General features: G+C 50.5%; 1 protein-coding gene across 2 annotated transcripts in view; it reads left to right on the forward strand.

Annotated features, from left to right (window-relative positions):
- Window positions 1–12364, forward strand: part of Vav2 (vav guanine nucleotide exchange factor 2) — a 162026-nt gene that overhangs the window by 93064 nt on the left and 56598 nt on the right. The gene's annotated exons all lie outside the window — the stretch shown is intronic.

Raw genomic sequence — 12364 nt, forward strand, 5'->3', positions numbered from 1 at the left:
GCACACACACACACACACACACACACACACACACACACACACGCCTGTGCACAGGTGCATGCGGGCTTCTCTGCCTCGAACTCTCAGGTAGGCTAGGACCTGCTTATCCTGGCATCTCTGACGGTACATCTGCGTGTAGGGAAGGACATCTGGCTTCTAGAATATTCTGACAGGGAAGGGAGATGGTTTCTCATGGTAAAAGCAACATTTGGGGAAAGAAACTTGGTGGTCCTGACTGGGCAATGCTTGAATTAGGACAGAAGAGAGAGGAAAGGAAAGGAAGAGCCCAGGGCGTCAAGTTTGCATGCTTTGGTTTCTTTTGGTTTTAGGACCCTGAAGTGTTTGTGGCAACCAGGGCTGGTGACAGCTGTCCCTGAGGAAGGTGCTTCAGTACATGAAAGGCACAGTGAAGGGTCTGAGCTGTGGTACAAGCAAGGGCGATGGGAGCATGTCTAGGTGGGTGGTCCTTGCCTTGATCTAGCCTTGATCTTGATGTCCCCATACAGAGTCTGCCATACCTAAGGAGCTGCCACAGGCAGGCAGGACTCAGAATAAGGAGAAGGGATAACTTCAGATGGTGTCACAGAGGCTGGCAGGCCAGGCCTGCCCTCAGTCTTGAGGGATTACTTTCTATCTACCAAAGCATGTCACACCTGGCCACGAGGCAAGGCCATGCATTTAGTTTCTCTACTGTGGGTGGGGACAGCTTTGCACCAGCCTCTTTGTGCTCTGGGCCAAGGATCCTAGTTACCCATCCTCAGGAGAGGAGTAAGGTCCTAGGGTAGAGGGAAGACCATGAATGGTGGCCACAGAGCAGTGTCCTCTGCTCCCCTGAAGTCATGGCCTCTTTCACTGGAGAATAGGGTAGAGCCTCATCCATCCCCATGAAGGAGCCATTCCTATTATCCTGGACCCATGTCACCCTCCCCTGGATGCCAGATGGTTGGAGATAAACTTCTGCCCCTGCCAGCAGAGGCCTAAGCAGCCATCTTTAAGTGGGGTGGGGTAATCTCAGCATCCTGCATATTTGGGATTTCATAAGAAGTAGGCTGTCTCCCTGATCTGTAATTGACAGAGAAGCTGTGGATTGTACTGGTGCCTCCTTGCTGTCCCTGCTCTGTATCTCACTGGTGACTGGTCAAGGCTGGCATTTATAGGCCTGACCAAACTTTCCAGTCTCTGGTATTTATTCCACCTCTGCTGGTCACTTTAGTGATGGATGGCTGGGCAGAGCTGCCCTTAGGAAGCTGGCCAGGGCAGCTGGCTTTCCCCTGGGGTTTTGTGCTCTTTTTATTAGTCTATTTTCTAGGCTGTCACCAACTATCTCAACTGAGCCCAGGGACAGAAAGTGATTGATTAGTGATGCCTGCCATGCAATGAGGGGACATGCTTTGGTTTATCTTGATCACATCAGAACCCCAAGGGCAAGGTCCTTTGGCCTAGGCAGGCTGCCAAGGCCAAGGCCACTGGGCTGATCCTTCATTTCCCAGCAGCAGTTGGCAGGATGTTGGGGGATGGAGGAGAGCCTCCAGCTGCTGTGTCACTCCATTCCCCATGGCAGCTCAGAAAGGAGAGGTCACATGGGGTTGGTAGTATAGAACCCCTAACAGTACCCCACCCCCAGCTCCCTAAGCTGGTCCTGTCCATATTGTCAGCTTCCCTGCAGTTGTGAAGGAAGCCAGCTGTTTGGACAGTTGTGGGGACTGTGGCAAATTTGAGACCCGTGGATTCAGTCTTGTTCCTTCTGACTCTGGCAGGCACTGACACAAGCCAGACAAAGCTGTTCCACTCACTGTGACATGCCTATAACTCTGTGTCTTAGCTCACGTGATTTGGGTTGGGGAGGTTGTTCTAGATGCCAGAGCATGAGGAAGAAACAGGACCCACAGGGTCAAGGGTCATCGCAGGACGGAGTAGTGGTTGTGGAGACATGGATGGGAACACACTGTTTCTGAAAAGCCGGTGTGTGCTTCATGTTCAGAGCTAACCTGTGGGGCTCCCAAGGACCTTGGGGCAGCCTGGGACTGTGAGAGACAGCCCTGGGGCTTGAGGGAGTCTAGCTGAAGCCAAGAGGTTGGGCCCCATCGTCACGGACCCTAGGCAGACCATGTTTTTTGTTTCTTCCTGTGGGTGGGATCCATTGTCTCTGGTCCCAGAACTGTCCACTCTGTGCCCAACATTGCCAAACTCAGAGCAGACTTCGCAGGCCTACTCCAGGAGGCCTTGAGGGAGTGAGGCTACTGATCCCTCAACAGAGCTTTGATAGCTCAAACTTTGTCCTGAGTAGGGACCATGCCACAGTGGTGGTTGACTGCTGGGGGCTGAGCTTGGAGGCTGGAAAAGTACAGTTGGCAGAGCTTGGGGCCTCCCTAAGGCCTGTACAGGAGGGCCTGGTTCCTGTGGGATTCACCCTAAGAGTTCATTCAGGCTAGATGCCAGTGGGGTTTTCCTGGTTGGGCAGATGGTTCCTGAAAGAGGCTTTGTAGCATGGAGTTCTGTGCTGGTTAGTTTTAACTGTGAACTTGGTACAACCTAGAATTAGCTGGGAAGAAAGCCTCTATTGAGGCATTATCTAGATCAGATTGGTTTGTGAAAATGTCTGTGGGGATTGTCTGGATTGTTAGTTGGTAAAGGAAGACCCAGCCTTTCCCTAGGCCCTAAACCAGTTAAGAGTGAAGAAAGCCAGCTGCACGTACACAGCAAGCAAGCAGCATGGTTGCATTGTTTTTTCTCTGCTCTTGATGTTGGATATGGTGTGACTGGCTGCTTGCGTTCCCTCCTGGACTTCCTCTCAGTATTGGACTGTGAACTGAAATTGTACGGAATTGGGAGTCTGATCAATCCTTCCTCAAAGAGCAGATGTAAAGCCTACCTGTACGTAGCAGGTAGGCTACGGGACTGAGCCTACCTGAGGGGGTTCCCATGCTTCCATCCCTGGCCTCTTCCTACCAAACCTCTGCCTGCTGGAGGCTTCCTTACAGAAGAGCTGGAGGCTCCGAATTCAGTGTACTAGATGCTGGAAGCAACATTCCCTGGTTATCAGTAGAGGCTCCTCCCCACGCTTCCCCAGACAGGGCAGGGCAGAGCACAGCAGAGGCCTGACTGTTTCTGTGCTGCTTCTGACATCAGGATGTCTTCCTCTGCCTGTGGGGCCCTAGATACTGGCCATGAGGGCTCCAGTGGGGGTTGGGGGTCAGCCAGAGTCTTACCCTGTTGGCTCTGGCCCCAGGAAGCTTTGAGTCAGCTGCACCCCACTTCCCTTATATCCTCCCCACCCCCACACACATGTTGGTCCTTGGCAGTGACTGTCAGGTTTATAGCAGTGGCCTTGCCTTATTGTCCCCACTTCCTAAGTCCCATTAAAGGTGTCAGAGACTTTCTTATACTTCCAGGCTGACTTTCATTGAAGAGTGGTTGGTCCTAGGCCTGCTGTGTGGTTACCGAACTCCTATATTACCGAACTCTGTCCCCACTCAGCAGAGCCCTCATGTTCCCTCTGCCAGGCTGCCACCGGGGTTATTCTATGAACAGCAAGATCATGGTGCCAGTGCTCACCATCACCTCATTTGCTAATTGTGTGGAAGTGTATGGTTTGCTCTCATTTACCAGATGAGGTCACTGAGGCTAGGAACTTGGATCCCAACTCCTGTAAGTCTGACTCTAACTTTGACCTATGAACTCAAAATGAGAATGTTCTTCAGGCCAGCTTCCTGCTGTCTTCTGCTGCAGCTACTCAGGCTTTCCCAGGCCAAAGCTGCTGTCCTCCCTCCTCTCTGTTTGTTGCCTTTATGGTGTGGCACTGGCCTTCTCCACTAACACAAGAGAACTAGCTGGGGGCATGGCTGAGGAGCAGGGTACACCACTCACCCCACTGTCTGGACTGGGTGGGATGTCGGCTGAGGAGACTGAGCATGAGCTGTCTGTGGACTTGTTTTGACAGTTGGTTCTGTTCAGCAGGAGAGCTGTTTTTAATAAGACACCAGGGTTTCAAGGCCTTCCCGCCTATTAGGGTGTGGCTACCCAGGTGCCTGTTTGAGTAATGAAGCATTTGTCATCCTCTAGGCGACTGGTGTGCCTTTCAACTCTGCTCAGCTTCCTTCTCTCTGGCAAATGGTGCCAAAGGAACCTGTGGCTCAGTTATGCTCCCCAGGTGTGGTCTCCACGCTTTTGTCACCCCTGCTGGCCTCTGTTCTCACCCAGCCCAGGCTCTCGGACATCATGTCTGGGGAGAGCAGAGCTGACCCTGATGGTGGTTAGTGCCAGTTCCTTTTTCCTGTGGTTTGAGGAAGTTTCAGGGTCCAAGGTGGAAGCCTAGCCAAGGCCCGCAAGTCATGTTGTCTACAAAATGTGGGACTAGGTGACCAGTCTGCACTGAAAGTTTCGCCTTGTAGGACCCTGCACGTGGGGACTGTTGTGTCTGCTTGCAGAATAGATGCATCTAGGCACACCTGAGCTCTCTGGCTGTCTCATATATTTGCAGGATGCAGACTCAAGGCCCAGCCTTATCCTTTCTTGCCTGTTGCACAGCCAGGCCATGAGGGACCAAGCCACCTGTGGGTGAGGCAACATACAATGGTTTGGTGATAAGCATGCAGTCTCGAGGTCACTGTACATGCTCTCACTGAACCAGAACTAGAACGCAAAGGGAGTGCTGTTGTCTCAAGACAGGTCTCATTCACCTGAAATGTGAATGAGAACAAATTTTGGGTCAAGTAGTTATGAGATGGTCTGATGAACCAAGTTGTACCCACACCAGGTGCTGGTCTGAAGCTCTAGTGCCTTCTTGGGCTACATTGGTTTCAAGGCTACATTTTTCTTAAGTCTGTCACAGAAGAATGAGCATCTGGAGGTCAAGGCCTCTATACTTGGGAGGGGACTTGGGTGGTCCTGCAGGCAGCTTAAGGAGAAGTCTCTTACTTACAGGAGCTCCAGGGTGCTGTAAGGCCTGAGGCCTGAGACCCAGCAGAGTGGGCTTATAGGGTGACCCACACCACCACATAAAGGATGGTCAGAGGGGGTAATACTTGTTTGGGAACCTTTCCTGATTTATTGAGTGTAAACAATTGTGCTATCTACCTTTTGCAATATGGCTCGGGTGGACAGAGGCAGGAAATGCAGATCTTTTACTCTCGGGAGCCTAGCTCTTGGCTCATTCCTCCAGCCCCCCACCCCCTCTGGAATGAACCAGGTAGAGGCAGTGGGGTATGACATCTCCCCAGTACTCACTTGGGTAGGTATATGGTAGAGTCAAGGGCGGCAGCTTGGCTCCAGGCCAAGGCCGTTTGTTTACACATGCCAGTTTGGAAAGCTTTACACTTGCCTAGCTTACAGAGGTGAGAGAGGTTGTTCTATTTTGGGGTGGAGGAATTCTTGGTAGGGAAGGTTCTATCAAGTGGAATTAACCACAGTTGTATTCCCAGGCTTGGTTGCTTGCTATGGAAGGAGGGCGGCTGCCTCTGGGGTCCTTTCTCTGGCTACTGTCTTAACAAACAAGTGCAGACTGTGTATCTTCACTTGGTGGAGATCACTGTTCAGAGATGGGCACAGAAGTCCTAGGGTAGAAATCGTTACGCCCCAGCTGCTCCTGGGGCTGTGACAAGTGGCCACTGGCCAGCTTGAGCAAGTGTCCCCTGTATACCTTGGAAGGAGACAGACAGGAAAGGAAGGAGGGGAGGATGGTGTTGTTGAAAGCTGGATTGAGCTTCATCTTGTGTTTGGGCTCAAGTCTCTATCCTCTGGCCAAAGACACTTCTGTGCTGTCAGATGCGGGCCCTTGGGGCACAGTAACTGGATCCTTAGAACAGGGCCCACTCTGTGAGGCAGGAGGGTCAAGCTGGGGGCTGGTGCCGAGGAAGGCTGGGCTGGAATTAGATGCTGCTCAGGAGGTTGGGCTGCTGTTGGACTTGAGATTCTGGGAATTTCTTGTCTGCTGTGGTTTTCTTCCTGTGGGGGTATCCGCCTAATCCCCTAGTCAGTGCAGGGAAAACTTGGCTTCCCAGAAGTGGGCATGAGGAAGGGAGTGTTCGGGAATGTTCTGATTGGAGAGAGGGCCTCACCCACTCTGGGGGTGGGGGTCTGGCTTGCTCTCGCTGCCTGTCTAGGTCAGGATGTGTTCTGCATGGTCTAAAGAGTGGCCCCTTTTACTTCTATTCCTTCTTTTTAAACAATACCTAGAGGAAGGAGTCAGAGGAGAGTGTATGCAGAGGTTGGAACAGCTGGATAACAGTTGGATAGTTTGCAGGAGTCCATTCTGTCTGGCCACCATGTGGATCCTGGAGATCAAACTCATGTCCCCAAGCTTGATGTCAGGTGACCTAGTCTGCTGAGCCACTTTGCAGGCCTTCTCCTCTTTTAATGAAAAGGAGCAGATCAACACTACTGGCTAATGCCCAGGTGCCTTGGAAAGCCGGGGCTGGGAAAAGCTGGGACTAGGTGGAGTTGACACCTGCAGACAGAGGGTAGGATACAAAGTGATTTCAGTCAGTATCGGCTTCCAGCTTTCCCGGGAAGTTTCAGCTGGAGCGTGGATTGGGAAACTCTCCCTCCTTCCTTCCCATTCTCTGCATAAATGTGACTCCCTATGGTTCAATCAGGCTGGTACATTTGCTCCCAAGAGCAGCCTCAGATTCTTCTCAAGTACACTTTGAAAATGTACCCCCACCCCATTCTAGCTGGAAGTTGTCATTTGCTGTGGTTTCAGAGAGAAAGAACAGCGTGAGGACCTTTGATTACTGTGTACCCATCTGTCCAAATGGTCATTCTCCCACACGTCTAGCCATCTCTGAGTCCAGTCACGTTCCTTCGCACTTGTCTACCCAGATAGCCTCTTCTTTTCCATTCTATTTCATCCCTTTTTGTTCTGTCATCCTTACACCCACATGTCTGTTCACCCTTCTATCTGCCCATCTTCCATCCATAACATCTGTGCCATTGTAGTACTAGCCACTTTGCTCTCAAATGTGGGCCTGGGTAGAGAGGGTCACATCTTCACACACAAGGTGGGGTTTGCACTAAGTCAAGGGATGCTGGGACTTTGGTTGTTTAGGGTGGGTAGACGTCAGACAGAGAGAAGGGCTTGCAAAGGCTGAGCTGGAATCTGTGTGGGGACTGCAGGAGAGGTGACTGAAAGAGGGCAGTGCCTTCACACCCTCCCACCCAGGCTGGTTCCAAACCTTAGGTGGCCCTGGTAGGCTGCCTTGCCTGCTTGTCCCACCTGGCCAAGACACCTGCCTTTGTTTGGCTGTGGCAGAAATTAATTGGATTTGTAGCTCTGTTCTCCAGGGCTTTGTGGCCCCAGCTAGTGACACTCCAATAAAAGTAGTCAGGGTATGGGCAGCGGCATAATTCTCCCACCTTTAACATGGCTGTTTTAGCTCCATTGGGTAGGGTAGGTGGAGGAAATGACAAGAGGGGATGAACCGAGGAAGGAGACCCCCCAAAAAAAAATGTGGGAAGGAAAATTTGAGTGCATTCATGTATAAAAGATTGTTTAAAAAAAATCATAGGGATTGAAACATAAGAGGTTGATGTCAGCACCAACTCTCCTGTTTTTCCTACTCCTCACCCTCCTGCACTTCTTCCTTCCTTATTTGTGTGTGCAGATGTCACACAGTTTTGGCGGCTTCTTCCATGTGTTTGAGACATGGTTCCTTGTTCATCACTGCATACAACATGGCTAGCTGGGCTGCAAGCTTTCAGGGAGTCTTATGCCCTATAATACTTGTATAATCCCAGAGCTATTACAGATGTGTTCCACCACCCTCAACATGTGTGTACACATGCGGAACACACACAAGTGGAGACCTGGTTATTTCTCTGCCAGCTTGGCAGTGGAGTGGAGTGGTTGTTCTGACCCCTGGCCACTCCCCAGGGCCAGCTCAGACCTTTACCCACATACGCCCTGGGTTAAGAGCTTGCACAGTACTGTAGTACTTTCCACTGCTGCTCTGAACCCAGCACCAGGAGTTGCATCCCAGCACTCTTCCACCACGTCACTTTATACATATCACACTTCTTCAGGACTTAAAGGGGCTTTAAATTTTTCATTTACATTATATGCCTAGGAAACTTTTATTTTATCATAAGTAAGAGTTTGTAGTGCTGGTCTGACTTTGGTCACCGTGACCATGACCAAGACCCCAAGAGAAGCAGCTGTGGGGAGGGAGGGTAGGCTCTGGCTCAGGATTTTGCAAGTTTTAGCTCAGTTGTGGTGGAGAGGGCATGGTGGAGCAGAGAGACAGAGACACAGAGAATATGCCTGTGCTGCAGGCTTTCTTCCCTTTCTCTCACTATTAACTCCATCTGTCTCCCAGACTGTATGATACCGCCACCCACATTCAGGCACACCCTGTGTCTGCTTCCCCTTCTCCTAGGTAACTAATAAATCCCGTCAAGTTAACACCCAGAATTGACTGTGGAGATATTTTCTTTCATATTATAGAAGGAACAGCCTCCTTATTGGAAAAAGTAAACTGATAACATTATGTGCTGTTCCACAAGCTTGTACTCTTATGATGTATTTTGTATCAGTTAAAAATAAATATTTTACCAGGCACAATTGTGCACACCTTTAATCTTAGCACTTGGGAGGCAGAGGCAGACAGATCTCTATGAGCTCCCTCTGTCCCCAAAGTATGTATTTAAAAATAAAAAAGTTTAAAAAGTAGAAAGAACAGCTTGGCTGAGTGAAAGTGGCTACGGCAAGGACAGAGAGGTTTTGAGCTGGGGGTGGGGGTGAGGGAGCTGTGATGGAGGCTGCTGTAGAGGAGGCCCCCATAACTGCTGAATCATCAAACACTGAAAATGTCAGCTGGCCCCCAGGCAAGGAGGGGATCCCAGCCAGTGTGGATAGCCAAGGCCAGTCCCCAGCTGCGCCTCCTGTTTGTAGCTGATTCCTGTTGGACCATGCACCTGGGGCTGCAGGGCGACACTTGACTTAATTAACGGGGCATCATTGTCTTCTCTGGAGATGAGTGGATTTGGCCTATAGCTTTTGAAGGCACCGGCTGCCTTCTCTTGCCTTTGATCTGCCTCCAGCTTGGCCTCCCCCTGGCCTTCTGGATTCTCCAGGGGAGTGGCCTATGTTTGACTCCTGCAGGGCAGTCTGGGCCTCCCCTCTCCCCCCCAGGATCTCCCCTTGCTGTCTGTGCAGGACAGGGTAGCAGGTGGAGAGTGGCATCTTTGTTTCTGCTACTTCTAACAGAAAGAAAAACAAAAACAAACACTTGGTGTGGCCGAGTGTTACATTGATGTAAAACAGATTAATGAGAGAAACAGTTTTATCTTTTTTCCCATATGAGCAAAGCAATTTTAGTTTTGGACACATGCACAGGCATCTCAGTAAGGGGCCTATGGTCAAAGCTTTCATAATCATCCTGAGCTTTAAAAAGTAAGCAGGGTGGCTGGTCCAGGAAGAGAGAGAGGAGCGTCTGGAGACGAAAGCCACCACTACTACCCTGATGTAGTCTTCAGGGGGCCAGAGATGCCCCAGGGTGGCTCTCTCCTCAAACCAGCCTTTTTCCACACTCTCTTTCCAAACATGAGTTCTTTTGCAAATTGAAAGTTGTTGTTTTGTAACTTTCCTGGGGACATGTGGACAGATGCCTACTCATCGAAGATAGGCACCAATGACAGATGAAAGAAACTCTTCTACCCAGACGTTATTGGGGTTACTCACAGGAGTAGAGGTGACTTGAGGGCAGCTGTACCATTGAAAAATCCACTCAGCGTGAGTGGCACTCAAAAGCTTCATTCTGGAGAGCTTCTTGTCCCACTTGCAGAAAGCTCAGCCAGTCTGAGAGTAGCCTTTCCCCAGCAATTTTACTATTTATTCATTAAAATTACTTATTATCATTATCATTGTTACTGTTACTTTTAAAATTTTTTTATTTTATGTGCATTAGTGTGAAGGTGTCAGAGTCCTTGGAATTGGCAGTACCGTTGTGAGCTGCCATGTGGGTGCTGGGAATTGAACCCCGGGTCCTTTGGAAGAGCAGTCATGTCTGTTATTATTATTACTATTTAGTATTATTATATGTGTATATATCAAGTTGTTTCTTGATATATACACATATATCAAGGAGTTGCCTCTTTTTTCACCATTTGGGCCTGGGAGATTAAACTCAGATCATCAGGCTTGGTGGCATATGCTGAGCCATCTCTCTAGCCTGTTACTGTTTATGCAATGTTGGGAAGGGGCCATGAAAAATCTTACCTTTCAGAAGCTTCCTGTCAGAGACTTTTTGTTATTGTTGTTGTTACTTCCTGGGCCTTGTGTGTTTCCTTGACTTCCTTAGTCTTAGGAGCCAGGTTTCTCTCTAGGAAGGACTGTTTCCCTTCAGAGAAAATAGCTACAAAGAGTCTATTAATTACTGGAACCAGTTGGAAGAGATAAATAGCACTTCCTACCTTGGAGAACATGTCAAAAGACATATTTTATAGACAGAGACAGAGAGAGATGTTGGCAAGGCATGTTTTGAACTTCTCTACGTCTTCTCTGAATCCCTGGTGCTGAATGCATACAGTTCTTTCCTTACCCTCATCTCTGTGCCTGGCATGTGTGTTTCAGCTAGACACAGGGACATGCTCCTGGACCCCTGGCCCTGCAGGAGATGTGAGAGTGGACACTTGTATGACCTAAAGTCTCCGAAGTGTCACAGGCATACTTCATGTGCCCATACCTTCTCAGTCTTTGCTATCAATAGAGACACTCCCCAGAGGTTCACCCTAGCCTTTTGCCCCTGAGATGGGTCTTGGGGGCACAGAGTTAGCAGAGATGTCAGACAGTGCCCAATCATAGGCCAGTGAGATTTTCATGGAAAGAAAAGTAATGAAACACCTTAAGATAAGTAAAGGATTCCCATGCAGCTCTGTCTCGTGGGGGTGTAAAAAGCTTTCAGAAGCCTAACTTCAGGAAATGGGATGACACAGTGCTACCCCCTGAACTTGAATTCCATGCCTCACACTCTGAGCTGCACCCCAGTCCCCAGCTTTGGCCTGGCAACGTTGTTTCCCCAGTGCTCTGTCCCCAGCAGTGGCTCAGTAGTACTGGTCTGCTTAGTTTACTACAGAGATGTTGAGATGCATAGACAGCCAGTGTCTCATAGCCCTGAGGGGATCAGGGTGGGTGACAATTCCTCTTTCGCTGCTGCTTGAAGCTGCAGGGGCTGCCGTCTGTGTCAGGTCGAGGACTGAGGTAGGGTGCCGGGAGGGGAGTGACACTATGGTGGTGTAAGGTATGGTCCAGGGTGGAGTAGCCAGTCCCTCTGGTGAGACCGCTCCACCAGTTGAGCGTGTGCTGGTTGGTGCCCATGTTGGGATAGGCTTTGTCCCAGGGAGGTGGGAGCCAGTGGAGGCTGAAGCCCAGAAGGGATGCGTCCATCTCATGTCTTGACCACAGTTCTAGTTGCTTGGTGGGGTATAAACTGTGGGGGCTGGGGCTGAAGCAGGAGGGCCATTGGGACACTAGGATGGCTGGGTTGATGGCAGTGGACTATGAAACCCTGCTTACCTGGCGGGAGGACTAGGGGGAATCAGACGGTTACCAGCCACTGCAGGGCTTGGATTTGGGGGAAGAGAAAGGATCAGTATGAGTCCAGAAAAGGAGGGCACATGAGCTGGCATCCCAAACGGAAACCAGGGTGAGTATGCTGGCTGAGCCAGCCACCAGACTGGATCTGCATGGAGCTCTCCCTGTGTGTATTGTTTGATGAGGGACACCAAAGAGGAATCAGTGTCACGGGGACGTGGCTGTGGCCACACTGACAAGGTGAAGGTCAGCTTAGGGGCTGGTCAGTAGGGAGGCTGCTGCTTTGCAGTTGTGGTGTGATGGCTTAGAGGCTGTGGTGGCGGCGGCACATGCCTTGGGGATCACAGCTGTCCAGTGGTGCCTTCAGGGTCACAGCTCCTGCCCCCAGTGCTGTCCTAGGAGGGCACAGGACAGCACACCCTTGTAAATGGGCGGCCATGATGGGTTGGAGCTCTTTAGGACTCTTCTTATCTTTACTCAGCTGTTGTCTTCAGAGGCTCTGAAGAGCAGTAGGTGCTGAGCAGCCATCTAGACTTGCGGGGGTTGTGGGCCTGGACTGTGTTGTAGCTCAGGATATCCCGGGAGGTCCACATATTTTTTTCTGTAACCCTCCGGAGTATGGCTGCAGCGTGGTGACAGAGAACAAAAGCCCTCGGACCAGGCTTTTCATATGCCTATGGGGTATTGAGGCTTGGAGACTGGATAAGGGCTGATTCACCCATGGCCCAGGGGCTTCTCTGAGCCCACCTACCTAGAGGGCTGGGTCTATAATGTGGAAGGGTAAAAGGGGCTAACAAGCCCAGCTTCTTCTGCACAGTCAAGCGGGCCTAAGGTGGA

Source organism: Psammomys obesus, unplaced genomic scaffold, assembly GCF_907164565.1.
Source record: "Psammomys obesus unplaced genomic scaffold, mPsaObe1.curated_primary_1811, whole genome shotgun sequence".
NCBI lineage: Eukaryota > Metazoa > Chordata > Mammalia > Rodentia > Muridae > Psammomys > Psammomys obesus.